Source organism: Triticum urartu, chromosome 4, assembly GCF_003073215.2.
Source record: "Triticum urartu cultivar G1812 chromosome 4, Tu2.1, whole genome shotgun sequence".
NCBI classification, from domain to species: domain Eukaryota; kingdom Viridiplantae; phylum Streptophyta; class Magnoliopsida; order Poales; family Poaceae; genus Triticum; species Triticum urartu.
Genome location: NC_053025.1, coordinates 427,121,298 through 427,143,054, shown reverse-complemented (window position 1 = coordinate 427,143,054; position 21,757 = coordinate 427,121,298).

Here is a 21,757-nt window from a genome sequence, read left to right as displayed (position 1 = left end):
AGATCTTGTCCTTTGTGTTGTTTTGTTTCAGTTGATCAGTAGTGGAGCCCAGTTGGGGTCGATCGGGGACTTTGTCGCATTTGGGGCTTGATCTTTAATTTGGGTTCCGTAGTCGGACCTTGAGTGTATTTGGATGAATGTAATGCTTTATTCATGTATTTTGTGAAGTGGCGATTGTAAGCCAACTATGTATCTCTTTCCCTTATGTATTACATGGGTTGTGTGAAGATTACCTCACTTGCGACATTGCTTTCAATGCGGTTATGCCTCTAAGTCGTGCTTCGACATGTGGGAGATATAGCCGCATCGAGGATGTTACAGGTAACCACGCCTGGGCCTGGAGCGCTGACTCAGCCAGGCGTGACGGATCTGCCTCTTCTGAACAATTTTCTACCGCACTATGTTCCAACACCACCGGGTCATTACTCTAACCCTTTGGATAACATGATCGCTGCGGCCTCGCGATTGGCGGCTCTCCCGGTGGAAGGCGAGTCTCCAACTGCGGTTGAAATGCGGATGGCTAGGGAGCTTCTTCAGACAGCATTGATACAGCATGAGGCTTATTCCTATAGTCGTGAGAGGATTCATTCAACCCCTCGCCCAAGCCGGAGTTATAGTAGACACATTGATTCACCGGCCATTTCAAGCAGTGAGAGACATCGTAACCTGCCCCGTGTACACGACCTGGTGTGCGGTGGTGCCAATGCTCAGGATTTGGTAGATCAGGGCAGAGCACGCCGGGAAGCTGAGCTGGCGGCTCAGCAAGGGGCTCATCAACGTTCCTCGGTTTATCCGACAACTTCGGCGGAGACGGGGGTAACCTCCAGAACCTTGGGAGTGCCATGTTTGGTGCCGGCTTTATGCAACATACACTTGCCCAAGGATTTCAAAGGTCCTCGTCACGTAAGGTGCCCAATTACACAGTGATGACCCATAAGTGTAGAGGATCTATCGTAGCCTTTTCGATAAGTAAGAGTGTCAAACCCAACGAGGAGCAGAAGGAAATGATAAGCAGTTTTCAGCAAGGTATTCTATGCAAGCACTGAAATTAGCGGTAACAGATAGTTTTGTGATAAGGTAATTTGTAACGAGTAGCAAGTGATAAAAGTAAGTAAGGTGCAGCAAGATGGCCCAATCCTTTTTGTAGCAAAGGACAAGCCTGGACAAACTCTTATATAAAGTAAAGCGCTCCCGAGGACACATGGGAATTATCGTCAAGCTAGTTTTCATCACGTTCATATGATTCGCATTCGGTACTTTGATAATTTGATATGTGGGTGGACTGGTGCTCGGGTAATGTCCTTCCTTGGAAAACAATCCCACTTATGATTAACCCCTATTGCAAGCATCCGCAACTACAACAGAAGTATTAAGGTAAACCTAACCATAGCATGAAACATATGGATCCAAATCAGCCCCTTATGAAGCAACGCATAAACTAGGGTTTAGGCTTCTGTTACTCTAGCAACCCATCATCTACTTATTACTTCACAATGCCTCCCTATAGGCCCAAACAATGGTGAAGTGTCATGTAGTAGACGTTCACATGACACCACCAGAGGAAAGACAACATACATCTCATCAAAATATCGAACGAATACGAAATTCACATGACTACTTATAGCAAGACTTCTCACATGTCATCAGGAACAGACGTAACTACTCATAAAGCATATTCATGGTCATAATCAGAGGGGTATTAATATGCATAATGGATCTGAAATTATGATCTTCCACCAAGTAAACCAACTAGCATCAACTACAAGGAGTAATCAACACTACTAGCAACCCACAGGTACCAATCTGAGGCTTTGGGACAAAGATTGGATACAAGAGATGAACTAGGGTTTGATATGAGATGGTGCTGGTCAAGATGTTGATGGATATTGACCCCCTCACGATGAGAGGATCGTTGGTGATGACGATGGTGATGATTTCCCCCTCCCAAAGGGAAGCTTCCCTGGTAGAACAACTCCGCGGGATCCCTAGATTGGTTCCACCTAGTGGCGGCGGAGTTTCGTCCCGTGAGGTTGCTTATGATTTTTTTCCTCAACGAAAGACTCCATATAGCCAAAGATGGGCATCAGAGGGCCACCAGGGGGCCCACGAGGTAGGGGGCGCGCCCAGGGGGTAGGGCGCACCTCCCACCCTCATGGACGGTTGGTGGCCCCCCTCTTGTACTTCTTTCGCCCAATATTTTTTGTATATTCTGAAACGTGCTCCCGTGAAGTTTTAGGACTTTTGGAGTTGTGCAGAATAGGTCTCTAATATTTGCTCCTCTTCCAGCCCAGAATTCCAGTTGCCGGCATTCTCCCTCTTCATGTAAACCTTGTAAAATAAGAGAGAATAGGCATAAGTATTGTGACATAATGTGTAATAACAGCCCATAATGCAATAAATATCAATATAAAAGAATGATGCAAAATGGATGTATCAACTCCCCCAAGCCTAGACCTTGCTTGTCCTCAAGCAAAAGCCGAAATCAAAAAAATATGTCCACAAGTTTAGATATAGAGGTGTCGATAAAAATAAAATACGGACATGAGGGCATCATGATCATTCTTAGAACAACAATATATATATATATTGTCATATGATCTCTTATGCTAAAGTAACAATTCAATCACAATTTCAAGTATGAATCATAAACTTGATTGAGAACCAACAAACTCTAATCTCAGTCATTGAGGCAATAACAATTTATCATCACATCAGAAAGAGTTAATAAGAGCTTTTCAGCAAGTCCACATACTCAACCATCATTTAGTCTTTTACAATTGCTAACACTCATGTGATATTTATGGTTATTAAGTTTTAATCGGACACAGAGAAAGATAGTGGCTTATAGTTTTGCCTCCCAACCTTTTACCTCAAGGGTAATGTCAACAATAATAGTTCATGAAAACTCACATCCAATTAGCTATATATATCAGGATCTTTCCAACACATTGTGCTTGCCAAAGGATAAAATGTAAAAAGGAAAGGTGAAAATCACCGTGACTCTTTGCGTGAAGTATAAGACAAAAATAAAAGATAGTCCCTTCCCAGAGGGAAGCAGAGGTTGTCATGTGCTTTTATGGTTGGATGCACAAAATCTTAATGCGAAAGAACGTCACTTTATATTGCCACTTGTGATATGGACCTTTATTATGCAGTCCGTCGCTTTTATTTCTTCCACATCACAAGATCGTATAAAGCTTATTTTCCCCACACTAATAAATCATACATATTTAGAGAGCAATTTTTATTGCTTGCAACGATGACAACTTACTTGAAGGATCTTACTCAATCCATAGGTAGATATGGTGGACTCTCATGGCAAAACTAGGTTTGAAGATATTTGGAAGCACAAGTAGTATCTCTACTTGGTGCAAAGAATTTGGCTAGCATGAGAGGGAAAGGCAACTCAACATGTTGGATGATCCATGACAATATAATTTATTTCAGATGTAAGGAAACATAACCCATTACGTTGTCTTCCTTGTCCAACCTCAACTCTTTAGCATGTCATATTTTATTGAGTGCTCACAATCATAAAAGATGTCCAAGATAGTATATTTATATGTGAAAACCTCTCTTTCTTTATTACTTCCTATTAATTGCAACGATGACCAAAACTATGCTTGTCAACTCTCAACAATTTTTATTCATCATACTCTTTTTATGTGAAGTCATTACTCTCCATAAGATCCATATGATCTCATTATGTCTTTTTATTTCTTCTCTTTTATTTTATTCCCTCAAGATCATAGTAAGATAATCAAGCCCTTGACTCAACAATAATCTTTATTATATATAGCTCACAGACTCGATTACCTAGAAGGATCATAAAGCAAAACTAAAGAACTAGATCATACTAAAACTTTATTCTACTAGATCAAGATATTTCCAAAACGATCGAACTAAGAGAAACTGTAAAGATAAAAGTGATGGTGATACGATACTGGGGCACTCCCCCAAGCTTGGCAGTTGCCACAAGGAGTGCCCATACCCAATACTCGGTTCTTCTTTGTTGGTGAAGAAGGTGTTGGCGATTATGGATAGTTGCACATCCAGCGTAGGAGATCCTCCAATTTGCGGATGATGCCCTTGAGTGCGATGATATGCTCCTTCAACAAAAAAATTTCACTTGTGAGACACTTGTTTTGAATACGAGCTAACTCAATCATCTTGAAAGCCTCAATCTCCGTTGGGGTAAAGAGATTGTGGTTAGGTTGAAGGATGTCTTCTTCTGCTACAGCCGGAGCTTGGTCCCCCATAGCCTTCTTGATCTCATCATCCTTGTTGATTTCTCCGGGCTCTTCTCTCTTCAGCTCTATCTTCATTAGCCAAGAATCGTTGCCCTCATTGTTGGAGGAGGAGGGATACGACATGATGCCCGGCCTTGACAACCCTGGCAGAAAACTGCTCGAAACAAAAACGGGAGATATTTACATGATACGGAGCTCAAAACCTTCGGGAGATTATATAATGAATTTTTACCGACCAAAAGAAGTATCGTGCAAGAAAACAGAGTCTGGAGAGCACACGAGGTGCCCACGAGGCAGGGGGCGTGCCCAGGGGGGTAGGGCGCGCCCTCCACCCTCGTGGACGCCTCGTGTCCTTCTCGGACTGCTTCTTATTTTCCCATTTTCTTAAATATTCCAAAACGGAGAACAATTGCTATTAGAACCATTTTGGAGTCGGTTTACTTACCGTACCACATACCTATTCCCTTTTGGAGTTTAAAATGTCCCGGAAAGTGTCCCTTATGTATTCCTCCAGGGTTACGGTTTCAATAACATTAGTTTCAACATTTATGGGATTACCTGAGATATAATGTTTAATTCTTTGACCGTTCACCACCCTCGGATTTGTGCCTTTGAAGTTGTTGATTTTTATGGCACCGGAACGGTAGACCTCCTCGATAACGTAAGGACCTTCCCATTTAGAGAGAAGTTTGCCTGCAGAAAATCTTAAACGGGAGTTGTATAACAATACATAGTCACCTACATTAAACTCACGTTTTTGTATCCTTTTGTCATGCCATCTTTTAACTTTTTCTTTAAACAGTTTGGCATTCTCATAGGCATGGGTTCTGCATTCATCAAGTGAGCTAATGTCAAAAGGCCTCTTCTCACTGGCAAGTTTGAAATCATAATTGAGCTCTAATGGCCCAATATGCCTTATGTTCTAGTTCAAGAGGTAAGTGACAAGCTTTACCTTAAACCATCTTATACGGAGACATACCCATAGGATTTTTATACGCAGTTCTATAAGCCCATAATGCATCATCAAGCTTCTTGGACCAATTCTTTCTAGATCTATTAACAGTCTTTTGCAAAATTAATTTAAGCTCCCTGTTACTCAATTCTACTTGACCACTGGATTGTGGATGATAAGGAGATGCAATTCTATGATTAGCAACATACTTAGCAAGAATTTTACGAAAATCACCATGAATAAAATGTGAACCACCATCAGTCATTGAGTATCTAGGGACTCCAGACCTCAGAAAAATAACTTCTTTAAGCATCTTAATAGAGGTGTTATGATCAGCACTACTAGTTGGGATAGCTTCTACCCACTTAGTAACGTAATCGACAGCAACTAAAATATGTGTGTACCCATTAGAGGAAGGAAACGGTCCCATATAATCAAAGCCCCAGACATCAAACGGTTCAATAACAAGGTGAATAATTCATAGGCATTTCTTGACGTCTACTAATATTACCAATTCTTTGACATTCATCACAAGACAACACAAACTTACGTGCATCTTTCAAGAGAGTAGGCCAATAAAAACCGGGTTGAAATACCTTATGTGCAGTTCTGTCTCCAGCATGGTGTCCTCCATAAGCCTCAGAGTGACACTTGCGTAGGATCTGTTCCTGTTCATGCTCAGGTACACAACGTCTAATAACACCAGCTACTCCTTCGTTATAAAGATGTGGGTCATCCCAATAGTAATGTCTTAAATCACAGAAGAACTTTTTCTTTTGTTGGTATGTGAAAGTAGGCGGTATAAATTTAGCAACAATATAATTAGCATAATCAGCATACCATGGAGCTGTACGAGTAGCATTTATCACAGCTAATTGTTCATCAGGAAAGCTATCATCAATAGGTAGTGGGTCATCAAGAACATTTTCTAACCTAGACAAGTTATCTGCAACGGGGTTCCCAGCTCCCTTTCTATCAATAATATGCAATTCAAATTCTTGTAGCAAGAGAACCCATCTAATAAGTCTAGGTTTAGCATCTTTCTTTTCCATAAGATATTTAATAGCAGCATGATCACTGTGAACAGTTACTTTGGAATCAACAATATAAGGTCTGAATTTATCATAGGCAAATACAACTGCTAAAAATTCTTTTTCAGTAGTAGCATAGTTTTTCTGGGCACTGTCTAGAGTTTTACTAGCATATTGAATAACATTTAGTTTCTTACCAACTCTTTTTCCTAGAATAGCCCCTACACCATAATCACTAGCATCACACATAATTTCAAATGGTAAACTCCAATCAGGAGGTTGAACAATAGGTGCAGAAACCAAAGCTTTCTTAAGTATTTCAAATGCTTCTACAGAGTCATCATCAAAGACAAAAGGAACATCTTTTTGTAAGAGATTAGTCAGAGGCCGAGAAATTTTAGAGAAGTCCTTAATGAACCTCCTATAAAAACCAGCATGACCAAGGAAGCTTCTTATACCTTTAATGTCCTTAGGACACGGCATCTTTTCAATAGCTTCAACTTTAGATTTATTAACTTCAATACCTCTTTCAGAAATTTTATGCCCCAAGACAATACCTTCATTAACCATAAAGTGGCACTTCTCCCAATTCAAGACAAGATTAGTTTCTTCACATCTCTACAAAACTCGATCAAGGTTGCTTAAGCAATCATCAAAGGAGGTTCCGTAAACGGAGAAATCATCCATGAAAAACTCAACAATATTTTCACAAAAGTCAGAGAATATAGCAGTCATACATCTTTGAAAAGTAGTAGGTGCATTGCATAAACCAAAAGGCATACATCTATAAGCAAAGGTACCGAAAGGACAAGTAAAAGTTGTCTTTTCTTGATCCTATTTTGACACAGGTATTTGAGAGAAACCAGAATAACCATCTAGAAAGCAAAATGTGTATGTTTGGATAGTCTTTCTAGCATTTGATCAATAAAAGGTAAAGGGTAATGATCCTTTTTAGTAGCTTTATTTAGTTTGCAGAAATCAATTACCATTCTATAACCTGTAACAATTCTTTGTGGGATCAATTCATCTTTATCATTAGGAACAACAGTAATACCTCCCTTCTTAGGGACATAATGGACAGGACTTACCCACTGACTATCAGGAACGGGATAAATTATACCTACCTCTAGAAGCTTCAGTATTTCTTTTCTTACCACTTCTTTCATCTTAGGATTTAACCGTCGTTGGTGATCAACAACCGGTTTCGCGTCTTTCTCCAATTTTATTTTGTGCTAGCGGAGAGTGGGACTAATGCCCCTAAGATCATCAAGAGTATATCCAATAGCAGCACGGTGCTTCTTCAGAGTTTTCAATAATTTCTCTTCTTCATGCTCTCAAAGGTTAGCACTAATAATAACAGGATATATCTCTTTCTCATCAAGATAAGCATATTTAAGAGTATCAGGTAAAGGTTTAAACTCAAACACGGGATCACCCTTGGGTGGAGGAGGATCCCCTAGGATTTCAACAGGCAAGTTGTGTTTCAAAATAGGTCCCTGTTTAAAGAATACTTCAGCTAATTCCCTTCTGTCATTCATAAACATATCATTTTCATGGTCTAGCAAATATTGCTCTAAAGGATCATTAGGAGGCACGGCAATAAAAGCAAGACCAATAATTTCATATATACTAGGCAATTCTTTATCATGGGGTTGTCTACAAAACTTAGCAAAATTAAACTCATGAGACATATCCCCTAAACCAACAGAAACAATATCCTTATTGCAGTCTAACTTAGCATTATCAGTATTCAAGAAGGGTCTACCAAAAATAATCGGACAAAAGTCATCTTGTGGGGAACCGAGAACAAGAAAATCAGAAGGATATTTAACTTTCCCACACAAGACTTCAATGTCTCTAACAATCCCAATGGGTGAAATAGTGTCTCTATTGGCAAGCTTAATTGTAACATCAATTTCTTCTAACTCAGGAGGTGCAATATCATGCATAATTTCTTTGTATAAGGAATGAGGTATTGCACTTGCACTAGCGCCCATATCACATAAGCCATGATAGAAATGATCTCCTATTTTAACAGAAATAACAGGCATGCCTACAACAGGTCTATGTTTATTTTTAGTATCAGGTCTAGCAATTCTAGCAGCTTCATTACAGAAGTAAATAACATGCCCATCAATATTATCAGCCGAGAGATCTTTAACCATAACAACACTAGGTTCAACTTTAATTTGCTCAGAGGGAGTAGGTGTTCTAGTATTGCTCTTACGAACCACAGTTGAAGCTTTAGCATAATCCTTTATTCTAATACAAAACGGTGGTTTCTCAATATAAGTAGTGGGAACAACAGGATCATTATAAGTGATAGTCTTTTCTTCAACTTTAATAGGTGCAACCACTTTTACTTCAATGGGAGGATTATATTTGAACCACCTCTCCTTAGGGAGATCAACCTGAGTAGCAAAGGATTCACATAAAGAAGCTACTATCTCAGAGTCAAGTCCATATTTAGTGCTAAATTCACAGAAAGCATCGGTATCCATAAAAGATTTAACACAATCAAACTTGGGTGTTCTACCTGACTCCTTACCTTCGTCGAGGTCCCAATCTTTAGAGTTGCATTTAATTCTTTCCGATAAATCCCATTTGAATTCAATAGTCTTCATCATAAAAGATCTAGTACCAGAAGTATCGAGCATGGAGCGATTAATGAGAGAAAGCCGAGCATAAAATTTTTGAATAATCATTTATTCTGAGAGCTCATGATTGGGGCATGAATATAACATTGACTTAAGCCTCCCCCAAACTTCAGCGATGCTTTCTCCTTCGCGAGGCCAAAAATTATATATATAATTACGATCACGATGAAGAAGATGCATAGGATAAAACTTCTGATGAAATTCCGGTTTCAATCGGTTGTAGTTCCATGATCCCATATCATCACATAGCCTAAACCATGTCAATGCCTCTCCCTTGAAAGATAAAGGTAAGACCTTCTTCTTGATAACATCCTCGGGCATACCTGCAAGCTTAAATAATCCACAAACTTCATCCACATAGATTAGTTGCAAATCGGGATGCAATGTTCCATCTCCTATAAAAGGATTAGCTAGCAGTTTCTCAATCAAACCCAAAGGAATTTCAAAGTAAACATTTTCAGTAGGTTGAGGAGCAACTCTTTGCTCTACTGGTCGGGGTGAAGATACCCCGAACAAGCCCCTCAAAGGATTATGTTCCATAGTAACAAGTGATAGTAAATTTTAGCACACTATACAAATTTTTCCTTACCGAATTCCACCTACCAGAGGCGCTTCACTCCCCGGCAATGGCGCCAGAAAAGAGTCTTGGTGACCCACAAGTGTAGGGGATCTATTGTAGCATTTTTGATAAGTAAGAGTGTCGAACCCAATGAGGAGCAGAAGGAAATGATAAGCAATTTTCAGTAAGGTATTATCTGCAAGCACTGAAATTATCGGTAACAAATAGTTTTGTGATAAGGTAATTTGTAACGAGTAGCAAGTAATAAAAGTAAATAAGGTGCATCAAGATGGCCCAATCCTTTTTGTAGCAAAGGAAAAGCCTGGACAAACTCTTATATAAAGGAAAGCGCTCCCGAGGACTCGTGGGAATTATCGTCAAGCTAGTTTTCATCACGTTCATATGATTCGCGTTCGGTACTTTGATAATTTGATATGTGGGTGGACCGGTGCTTGGTACTGTCCTTCCTTGGACAAGCATCCCACTTATGATTAACCCCTATTGCAAGCATCCGCAAATACAATAGAAGTATTAAGGTAAACCTAACCATAGCATGAAACATATGGATCCAAATCAGCCCCTTACGAAGCAACGCATAAACTAGGGTTTAAGCTTCTGTCAATCTAGCAACCCGTCATCTACTTATTACTTCCTAATGCCTTCCTCTAGGCCCAAACAATGGTGAAGTGTCATGTGGTCGACGTTCACATTACACCACTAGAGGAAAGACAACATACATCTCATCAAAATATCGAACGAATACCAAATTCACAAGACTACTTATAGCAAGACTTCTCACATGTCCTCAGGAATAAACGTAACTACTCACAAAGCATGTTCATGTTCATAATCAGAGGGGTATTAATATGCATAATGGATATGAACATATGATCTTCCACCAAGTAAACAAACTAGCATCAACTACAAGGAGTAATCAACACTACTAGCAACCAACAGGTACCAATCTGAGGCTTTGGGACAAAGATTGGATACAAGAGATGAAATAGGGTTTGAGATGAGATGGTGCTGGTGAAGATGTTGATGGAGATTGACCCCCTCCCGATGAGAGGATCGTTGGTGATGACGATGGTGATGATTTCCCCCTCCCGGAGGGAAGTTTCCCCGGCAGAACAGCTCCGTCGGAGCCCTAGATTTGTTCCGCCAAGGTTCCGCCTCGTGGTGGCGGAGTTTCGTCCCGTGAGCTTGCTTATGATTTTTTGCCTCAACGAAAGACTCCATATAGCCAAAGATGGGCATCAGAGGGCCACCAGGGGGCCCACGAGGCAGGGGGCGCGCCCCCACTCTCGTGGACGTTGGGTGGCCCCCCTCTGGTACTTCTTTCGCCCAATATTTTTTATATATTCTGAAACGTGCTCCCGTGTAGTTTAAGGACTTCTGGAGTTCTGCAGAATAGGTCTCTAATATTTGCTCCTTTTCCGGCCCAGAATTCCAGCTGTCGGCATTCTCCCTCTTCATGTAAACCTTGTAAAATAAGAGAGAATAGGCATAATTATTGTGACATAATGTGTAATAACAACCCATAATGCAATAAATATCAATATAAAAGCATGATGCAAAATGGACGTATCACACAGCCGACTTACCCCCTGAAGCATGGGTCGAGAGTTATGAGATGGCAATGGAGCTGTTGGATGTTCATGATGTTGCATGCGCTAAGTACTTCTCGATGATGTTGGAGGGGACAGCCCGCAATTGGTTGAAAGGGCTACCTGCTAACTCCATTGGATCGTGGGCCGAGTTAAAAGCTCGGTTCATCCAGAATTTTAAGGATACATGCAAGCAGCCTATGTCGATTGTGGATTTAGATTCCTATATCCAAGAAGAAGGCGAGTCAACAACCCATTGGGTGCGCCGTGTCTTGACTATCCTGCATTCATCGGATCACATTAATGCTGGCTCAGCAGTCTTGATGTTAGAGAAGAATTGTCATTTTCTGTCCCTTAAGAAGAAGTTAGGGCGGCTCAAGCGTCACTGCAATGACATGGGGGAGCTGATGGTGGCTCTCGGTAAGTATGCCGACTCTGATGGTACCAAGGACCCTGAGTCTGAGGAGAAGCTGGGGAAGGGAAAGAAGAGCGGCGGTAACACAGGGCAGCAGCATAACTCGGCGAATCAGGGAGGCAACGGTAAGCACAAAGCTGATAATAGTTTGGATTTTGTGACTAACACCAATACACAGAATAATGGAAAACAACGTAAGGGAAAGCCGCCTCCATGGATCGGAGGGTCAGGTTTTGACCTTGATCGGCAGCTAAACATGCCCTGCCCAAGGCATGGTACCCGAGAGAGGCCATCCACTCACCTCTGGAAGGATTGCTTCATTATGAAGGAGTACAGAAATTCCAATCTTTTTCAAAACAATCATGGGCCAGGTGGCGGCTCAGGTTCCGGCTCTCATGGCCCGGGTTATATATGGTGGTGGAGGTTCTAATTCCGGCTTTCAAAACCAAGGCAATCAGGGCAGTTACGGCCAACAGAACAATCAGGGGAATCAGAAACAGCAGTCCGGTTACCAGAGTAACCCAAAGTAGTTGAACAGTGGGCAGTACCATGTTTTCACCACAAGTTTATGCAAGCGGGATCGGAAGCTCCATAAGAGGGCAGTAAACGCTGTTGAGCCGACAGTTCCTCATTACCTGCTATGGTCTGAGCAACCCATTGTGTGGAGTCCCGAGGATCACCCACCCCGGATTGATAATCCGGTTCATTTGGCTTTGGTGGTGGCGCCTCAGGTGGGAGGATACAAATTCACCAAAGTACTCATGGATGGAGGCAACAACATCAATATCCTTTATTATGAAACTTTCCGTCGCATGGGACTGACTGTCAAAAACCTTAAGCCGTCGAATAAAGTTTTTCACGGTGTAGTGCCAGGTAAGTCGGCATATCTGGTTGGTAAAATATCTTTGGAGGTTGCTTTTGGAGATGGCTATGATTCCAGGTCTGAGACATTGACCTTTGAAGTGGTAGAGATCAAGAGCCCTTACCATGCTTTGTTTGGACGGCCGGCTTATGTCAAGTTTATGGCAAGGCCTTGTTATGTTTATCTGCAGCTCAAAATGCCGGGTCACAAGGGACCATCATGGTGCATGGAAGCCGGAAGATAGCTTTGGAGTGTGAGGAAGGTGATGCAGCCTACGCTGAGTCTGTCTGCCCAACAGAGGAGTTGAAGTTTTACAAAGATAATGTTGACCCGGCTGATATGACATATCTGAAGAAGCCAACTACGGAGCACGATCCGGTCTTGAAGTTTAAGTCGGCAGATGATACTAAGATGGTCGATTTCGTTCCTGGCGATTCATCCAAACAGTTCAGCATCAATGCTAATCTGGATCCGAAATAGGAAAGCGCGCTCATCGAGTTAATCCGTGAGAACCGGAACATCTTTGCATGGAAACCTTCTGACATGCTAGGTGTACCGAGGGAACTCACTTAGCACACTCTCAATATTGATCCAAAGTTTAAACTGGTGAAACAATTTCTTCGTCATTTCAATGAAGAAAGGCGTTGTAGTGCCCTCGATGCGGCTATATCTCCTACGTGTCGAGGCACGACTTAGAGGCATAACCGCATTGAAAGCAATGTCGCAAGTTAGGCAATCTTCACAACATCCCATGTAATATAGATAATAAAAGGGGAGATACATAGTTGGCTTACACTCGCCACGTCAATCAAAGTACATAAATAGCATTACAACATTCAAACACGCCAAAATAAAGATAACCCAACATGCGACACGTTCCCGATCGTCCCAACTGGGCACCACTACTGATCATCAGGGAAAGACACATAGTAACGGTGTGAGTCCTCGTCGAACTCCCACTTGAGCTCAAGCGCGTCATCTGGAACGGAGTCATCAGGTCCTGCATCTGGTTTGGAAGTAATCTGTGAGCCACAGGGACTCAGCAATCTTGCACCCTCGCGATCAAGACTATTTAAGCTTATAGGTAAGGCAAGGTAAATATGTGGAGCTGCAGCAAGCGACTAGCATATATGGTGGCTAACCTGTTCGCAAAAGAGAGCGAGAAGAGAAGGCAAGGCGCGAACGAATAACTAGCGAAAAACCTGCGGCAAGCATTACTCCAACACCGTGTTCACTTCCCAGACTTCGCCGAGAAGAGACCATCACGGTAACTCACACAGTTGATTCATTTTAATTAAGTTAAGGTTCAAGTTATCTACAACCGGACATTAACAAATTCCCATCTGCCCATAACCGCGGGCATGGCTTTCGAAAGTTCAAATCCCTGCAGGGGAGTCCCAACTTAGCCCATGACAAGCTCTCACGGTCAACGAAGGAATAGACCTTCTCCCGAGACATTTCGATCAGACTCGGTATCCCGGTTCTACAAGACACTTCGACAAGTTAAAACAAATCCAGCAACACCGCCCGAATGTGCCGACAAATCCCGATAGGAGCTGCACATATCTCATTCTTAGGGCACACTCAGATGAGACTAGCTACGAGTAAAACCAACCCTCAAGTTGCCCCGAGGTGGCCCCGCAGGCAGCTCAGTCGGACCAACACTCAGAGGAGCACTGGCCCAGGGGGGTTAAATAAGATGACCCTCGGGCTCCGGAAACCCAAGGGAAAAGAGGCTAGGTGGGAAATGGTAAAACCAAGGTTGGGCATTGCTGGAAAAGCATTAATCAAGGCGAACTATCAAGGGGTTCCCATTATCACCCAACCGCGTAAGGAACGCAAAATCCGGGAACATAACACCGATATGACGGAAACTAGGGCGGCAAGAGTGGAACAAAACACTAGGCGAGAGGCCGAGCCTTCCACCCTTTACCAAGTATATAGATGCATTAAGATAACAAGGCAATATAATGATATCCCAACAAGTAAATAATGTTCCAACAAGGAACGGTCTCCAATCTTCACCTGCAACTAGCAACGCTATAAGAGGGGCTGAGCAAAGCGGTAACATAGCCAATCAACGGTTTGCTAGGACATGGTGGGTTAGAGGTTTGACATGGCAATTTGGGAGGCATGATAAGCAAGTGGTAGGCATCGTAGCATAGGCATAGCAAAAGAGCGAGCATCTAGCAAAGCAAAGATAGTAGTAATTCAGAGGGTATGATCATCTTGCCTGCAAAGTTGTCAGAGTTGACTGGATCCTCGAAAGCAAACTCAACGGGCTCCTCGTTAGCGAACTCGTCTCCCGGCTCTACCCAAACAAGACAAACAAGCAACAAGGACACAATCAACCACGTGCAAAGCTCAAACAATATGATGCAAACATGGTATGCTATGCGGGATGCGATATGCGATGCATATGCAAGATTTGACAAGGAATGCATGAACCTGGCCTCAACTTGGAAATCCAAGTGTTACACTGGAAAGGTGAGATGAAATCGCTTGAAAATGATACAAAGATCCCCGGAATCGGAGTTACGGTTTGGAAATGGCAAGCAATTCAAATATGGCACCGGTCTGCGATTTATAGCAAGTAGCCATATAAATGCAACAAGTTGAACATGCTACAGCACCCAAACATGGCAACAAAATACATGGAAGGGATCCATTCATGATTCTTAACAAAAGATGAACACTGAGCTACAGCCAATTCATCCATTAACAGGTTCAAACAAGCATGGCAAAAATGCATTTGGTAAACAGATTTCAGACTTGGTGAAATTAACACTTGTCTGGAATTTCAGATCAGGTAGCACACTTTGGAGCATGAAAACTATATGCTACATGACGTGAACATGGCAAAGTAAAGCATGGCGTGGAGCTACTCAAAGAGCTTAACAAAAGTCCCTTAGTGATCTTGAGCCAAAAGGGATCATAAAATACATTTGCAAGCATGTGAACATGGCAAAAACATAATCAGATCACAGACTTAGTGAAATTACTGGAGCATGCAAATCAGATATCAAGTAGGCATGTTTACGAGCTCGATGCACTCACTACAGAGCAAGTCATGACAATCTAAGCATGCACCCATCAAGAAAACACATTATACAAGCTAGACATGGCCATAACAATAGCATAGCATGCACGGATCAACCACAACATCCTCGGCAAAATCGCTAACAAGTAGACAATCTGCCCAGATTCACGAAATGGCAAAAGTAGAGCTCGATTGACTCAAGCTAGGTGCTCCATAATTGCAAACAAAGACATGGATGGATAGAGCACTACAAGATTAACAAAACATCCTTACTGATCATCCTCAAAAGAGGCATGAATCAATAGGAAACAACATGATCATATGGCATATTGAGATAAACAGATCAAGGACTTAGTGGAAATGCTAAGTCCCTGAAATCAGCATTAACGAATGCACCACTTTGCAAGCTTGTGCTAGTCACCACACACATCACAAAAATATATGGGTTGCACCTCTGGAAAGATGGCAAAACATATAACAAAACACATGCAGAGCTCAGGGGCATATCATGCACACATTAATCATGGCAAAAATGACAAATGTCTAATTGGAGCAGCAGATCTGACAATTATCCCAAATAGCATTCTTCCAACAGCATTTCGGGCATCAAGATGAACTCAAATGAAAATGATGCAATGAGATGAAATGATGTACTCTCTGAGACGAACATTTTGATATGCTATAAGCCCAAAACGGAGCTACGGATGCGGAGTTATGATGCGATGAACATAGCAAAGAAATTAGGGTTTCGGGAAAAAAGTCAACCCGATCCCGATCTGGATCTGGAGGGGTACTGTAGCGGCGGCGCGTTCTACGAGGTTCGATGGGGAGGCCGGTGCCGGAGTTCATAGGGGAAGCGGGGGCCGGCCGGACCTCGCCGGATCCGGGCCGGGGCGGCGCTAGGGCGAGGCGGCGGTGAGGGGCTCCGGCGGGGGCGCGCTAGCCGGCGAGGAGGCGGCGTCGCGGTGCTCCGGCAAAGGCCTGCGAGCTGCCGGCAATGGCGCGTGGCGGCGCCGGCGGCCGGGCGCGAGGGAGAGGCGGGGCGACGCGGGATGGAGGCGGCGGGGCGACGTGGGCCTCGGGGGCCCCGAGCGGGCCTCGGGCGGCGGCGATGATGTGGGGCTCGCCCGGCCACGTGGCGGCGGCTGGTTGGTCAGCGGAGGCGGGCGGACGTGTCCGGCCCGATTCGGACACGTCCGGCGGCGAGGGGAGCCGGTTTTTAGGTTTGGACGAAGGGGATCCGGAATTTGGAGGAGGGGTCTATATATAGAGGTAGAGGAAGCTAGGAGTGTCCAAATGAGGTGCGGTTTTCGGCCACGCGATCGTGATCGAACGCTCTAGATGGTGGAGAGGGTTTTGGTGGGTTTGGGCCAAAATGGAGGGGTGTTGGGCTGCAACACACACGAGGCCTTTACGGTCCCTCGGTTAACCGTTGGAGCATCAAACGAAGTCCAAATGGTACAAAACTTGACAGGCGGTCTACCGGTAGTAAACCAAGGCCGCTTGGCAAGTCTCGGTCCAATCCGGAAGTGTTTAATCCCCACACACGAAAAAAAGGTAGAAATGACCACCGGAGGAGAACGAAGTGCCGGAATGCAAAACGGACACCGGGGAAAATGCTCGAATGCATGAGACGAACACGAATTCAAATGCAATGCACATGATGACATGATATGAGATGCATGACAACAATAACAACACATGGAGACAAAAACCCGAACCCGAGAAAATAAAATAACTTAAGGCCGGAAATGGCAAGAGTTGGAGTACATATTGGGAAAATCATATCCGGGGTGTTACAGGCGTAAAGCCATTGGTGAAGAGTTATGGGGAACGTAGTAATTTCAAAAAAAATCCTACGTGCATGCAAGATCATGGTGATGCATAGCAACGAGAGGGGAGAGTGTCGTCCACGTACACTCATAGACCGTAAGCGAAAGCATCATGAGGACGCAGTTGATGTAGTCGTACGTCTTCACGATCCGACCGATCCAAGTACCGAATGCACGACACCTCCTAGTTCAGCACACGTTCAGCTCGGTGATGTCCCACAAACTCCGATCCGGCAGAGCTTCAAGGGAGAGTTTCGTCAGCACGACGGTGTGATGACGGTGATGATGATGCAACTGACGCAGGGCTTCACCTAAGCACCGCTATGATATGACCGAGGTGGATTATGGTGGAGGGGGGCACCGCACACGGCTAAAAGATCAACTGATCAACTTGTGTCTTGGAGTGCCCCTGCCCCCGTATATAAAGGAGCAAGAGGGGTGGCTGGCCGGCCCTAGCAGGGCGCGCCAGGAGGAGGAGTCCTCCTCCTAGTGGGAGTAGGACTCCCCTTTCCTAGTCCCACTAGGAGGGGGAAGGAAGGAGTGGGAGAGGAGGAAAGGCAAGGGGGGCGCCGCCTTCCCCACTTCCTTGTCCTATTCGGACTCAAGGGGAGGGGGCGCGACCTGCCCAGGCCGGCCCCTCTATCTCTCCACTAGGGCCCAACAACGCCCATTAACCCCGGGGGGTTCCGGTAACCCCCCCCCCCCCTGACACTCCAGTAAAATCCCGATTTCACCCGAAACCATTCCAATGTCCAAATGTAGGCTTCCAATATATCAATCTTTATGTCTCGACCATTTCGACACTCCTCGTCATGTCCGTGATCATATCTGGGACTCTGAACTACCTTCGGTACATCAAAACACATAAACTCATATTACCGATCGTCACCGAACTTTAAGCTTGCGGACCCTACGGGTTCGAGAACTATGTAGACATGACCGAGACTCGTCTCCGGTCAATAACCAATAGCAGAACCTGGATGCTCATATTGGTTCCTACATATTCTACGAAGATCTTTATCGGTCAAACCGCATAACAACATACGTTGTTCCCTTTGTCATCAGTATGTTACTTGTCCGAGATTCGATCGTCGGTATCTGCAACAACCTGGTTTTTGCCCTCTTTTCTTTGCCTGACTTTTTAGTTGGTTTGAATTTGAAATTTGGTGTTTAGAATCTTTTCATATGGAATTAAACACTTGGGTACCCCTTGGCTTTCACCCAAGTGTCCCATTTCCCTCTCTAACCATCATTCCCACTCTGGTTCATCTCAAAATAATTATTGGAATATTTTTCTTAAATGAAAAATATTCATTTTCCTCTCTTAAACCCTAGTCAGCTCAATGTGCTCCAAAGCAACCCCAATTTTTCTTGTCCACAAAAATCTAGAAAATTCACAAATATTCTTTGAACCCTAGGGCACCTTCCTGAGCAAAAATATTGCATAACTTTTTGGAATATTTTTGCTAGAGAAAATATTTTTTGTTCTGACAGAAATGGTGGTTTCTACAGCAACTACCATTTTACTTGCTCCATTGTGGCTGATTTTTCTTGTGCATCATCACCTTAGTAGATGATTGCTAACCTCCAAAGCCCAGCTCCCAACTCCTAGCCGTTTGACCACAGTAAGCTCTCAAAGTTACTGATCAGAAACTTACTAGGCGGTTGAAATCTATCCTACTGCCTCTGGATTCAAACCAAAGCGTGGTAATCTTCAAAACTACCACGAACAACAAGCCAGACATGAAATTTGGACGTAGGTCGGCCTGAGGGCAGAGTTCACGCGGTGACCACACGTGTACACGATGCCAACCTGCGTGCCGACGCGCTCTGGGTCGTGCCTGAGCCTCTGTTGCTCGCGTGCTCACTTCCCCGACTGCCTAACCTTGCCAAACCTCGCCACAATATTCGTCCAAGCCCTCTTAACTCCCTCCTGGCGCTGACCGGCGCCGGAGATCGCCGCAGCGAGCACGGGCACGGTCCGGCCAACGTAACAGTATGGTGCGCATTGTGCTCGTCGTCACCCCAGTGCCCCTGTGCTCGTCCCCGTTCGCCCACAGTCCCCGCGTGAGCTACGTCTCCTTGTCCCCCTCTCACCGACGCCGTTCGTCGCCGGGTGCCGTGTCCAGGTGTCCACCGGCGGAGCCCGAACTCCCCTCGATGCTCGGCTATAAATAGAGCCCTCCCCAGCCTCCTCGAGCACCATCCACGACTCCCACACACTCCACAACCTCATAGATAGCCGTAGCCCGGCGGGAAGGCCGCGGGCCGCTGTCCTCGAGCTCGAGCTCGCCGGCGATCCCCTCGGGTCGTTTCCATAGCTCCGCCCCCTCCTAGGACTGGGCAACCCTTCCAGGGCCTCCCCCGCTCTCCGGTGGTGCTGTTCCGCCTGGTGGGAGCCCCTGGAGCCGCCTCTGTTCGCCGTCGTCTTCGTCTCCAGCGACCTCCGCTCTCTGCCTCCACTAAAGAGGTTCATTCTGACACCGTCCGACTACCCCTAGCTACTCGACGGGTACGGGCAGGTGCGCCTCCATCTCCTCTCTCGATCCCCCCTCTCGTTTTGGCCAAGAAGCCCTCGTCGCCGGCGTTTGCTCCAATGAAGCCGTGCCGTCCCCTGTTTCTTCCCCCCTCTCCCCCTCACCTGACTAGCGGGGCCCGCTAGTCAGCCACTCAGTACGCGCGCGAAGCGCTACGAGTGGTGGCACCCCGAGGCTTTACGCCTTCAACGTCACCCCCAGTCTGCTTCTAATTAAATTCAAATTTCATATTTTTCTAGAGAGCTTCAAACAGCCAAAACTCTTTAACCATAAGTCCAAATGAATTGATTCTTTTTGCATTATGTTCTTTGTAAAGAAATCTAGCAGCTCACCAAAAATGGGATTTTTCCCTGCTGTCTAGATTTTTTGGTGAATTTCAAAAGTGTTCTGGATGTTTTCTTTTTGTGTTTATAATTATTTTCAGAGGGTGAGGCTTGTCTTGAGGATCACCAGGAGGCTTGTGAACCTCATCTGCACTAAGGCAAGCCACATCAACATTTTCATGGTGCCATTACAATATTTGTGATTTTCCTACTTGAATGAATGATTTAATCCATGCATTTAGATCACTATTATGTTATTTATATTCTGTTAGTTGCTTGTTTAAGTTAATATGCTGGATTTACAAAAATTTATAGCTAACTAGGTTGGTAAAGAAACTAGAATTAAATTTTGTTATGAAAGAGTAATATAGTTATGGATATAAGTAATTATATGGAGTTATTTTCTTGCATGAGAAAAATGATAAATTTTCTAGAAAATGTTCTGTTTAAAGTAAGGTTTAATGCTAACCAGAGAAGTGTCTTGAGTTGTTGAGGTTATGCTTGGTGTGGGGATAGTTGACTCAGTCATTTCCGTTGATATGTGATGCATATGTTAGTGGTGCATTTCATGGCATATTATGACACTGGTTATTTTCACTTTAAGTTGAACCTGGTAATAACTCAACTTGAATATATCGTTGACCGGGTCATGGTGCCACTGAATCGAGTTTTTCCAGTGCAACCACATTTTCCTTTATGAAAAGGCCTTTATTCGGTCTGTTGTCATGCCTTTGGCCGGTGCCTCCAACGAGGGAAGGTTATGGGCGTGCAGTACCCTAGCCCGGTAAGCAGACATAACCTTGTGTGCCCATTGTTGAGATTTTTGGTACCGTGTCCCCGTGTGGGATAGTTTATGTGTTGGCCACGACGGTGGTCATGTGTCTTTGGTAGACACGGGGCCACCCAGGACTAGCCCAGAGGGGAGTGAGTCGGAGTGGCCGGGAGAGTGTCATGGCAATGGAGGGGTTTCATTAGAATGTCGTTGGTCCACCCGAATGGGAATACGAGGCCATGGGTTCCATGGTGTGGGTATAGTGCGCTACCTCTGCAGAGTGTATTAATCTATCGATAGCCGAATCCATGTTTACGGACATGCTCGAAAGTAGGTCACACCATGGGTCAACATTTAATAAATCTTGCACACTAAGTTATGAACTCTGCACTGTTGATGATGGTGGGAAGGCCATCGGGTTGGACAAGACCAAGTGTTGGTCGTGGTTGTGATCGCCGGAAGGATCATCGTTTTAGACCAAATATGGGTCGTGGTTGTGATCGCCGGAAAGATTACGAGATATTCATAGTTAAGATTTTGAGGTTGGTACGGTTGTGATCCAAGAAGTGATCACCGTTGGTAGGGATTTTTCTCACAAGAGCATGATCACAGCATGTTGGTTATATTGTTGCATTATTAATAATTGGTTAATTATCATGATATTGTTTGCAATTATGTTTATGTCTGTTGTGAGCTTGCAAGTACAATCAATGTACTGACCTGGCGTGTCATGCCAGATTTCAGGAAAGCCTTGTTGGAAAGGAGTGCTGTCCGAGTCTAGATCGTGTCCACATCGGTGTCCCTGTGCTACGGAGTTCCGCTACGACGTTGTTCCGCTGCCGCGTAGTTGTTATGATCGAGGCCTTTATGTTCACTAAATAGTGTACATATTGTTCAGCCGCACCATGTGTGCCGCTTGG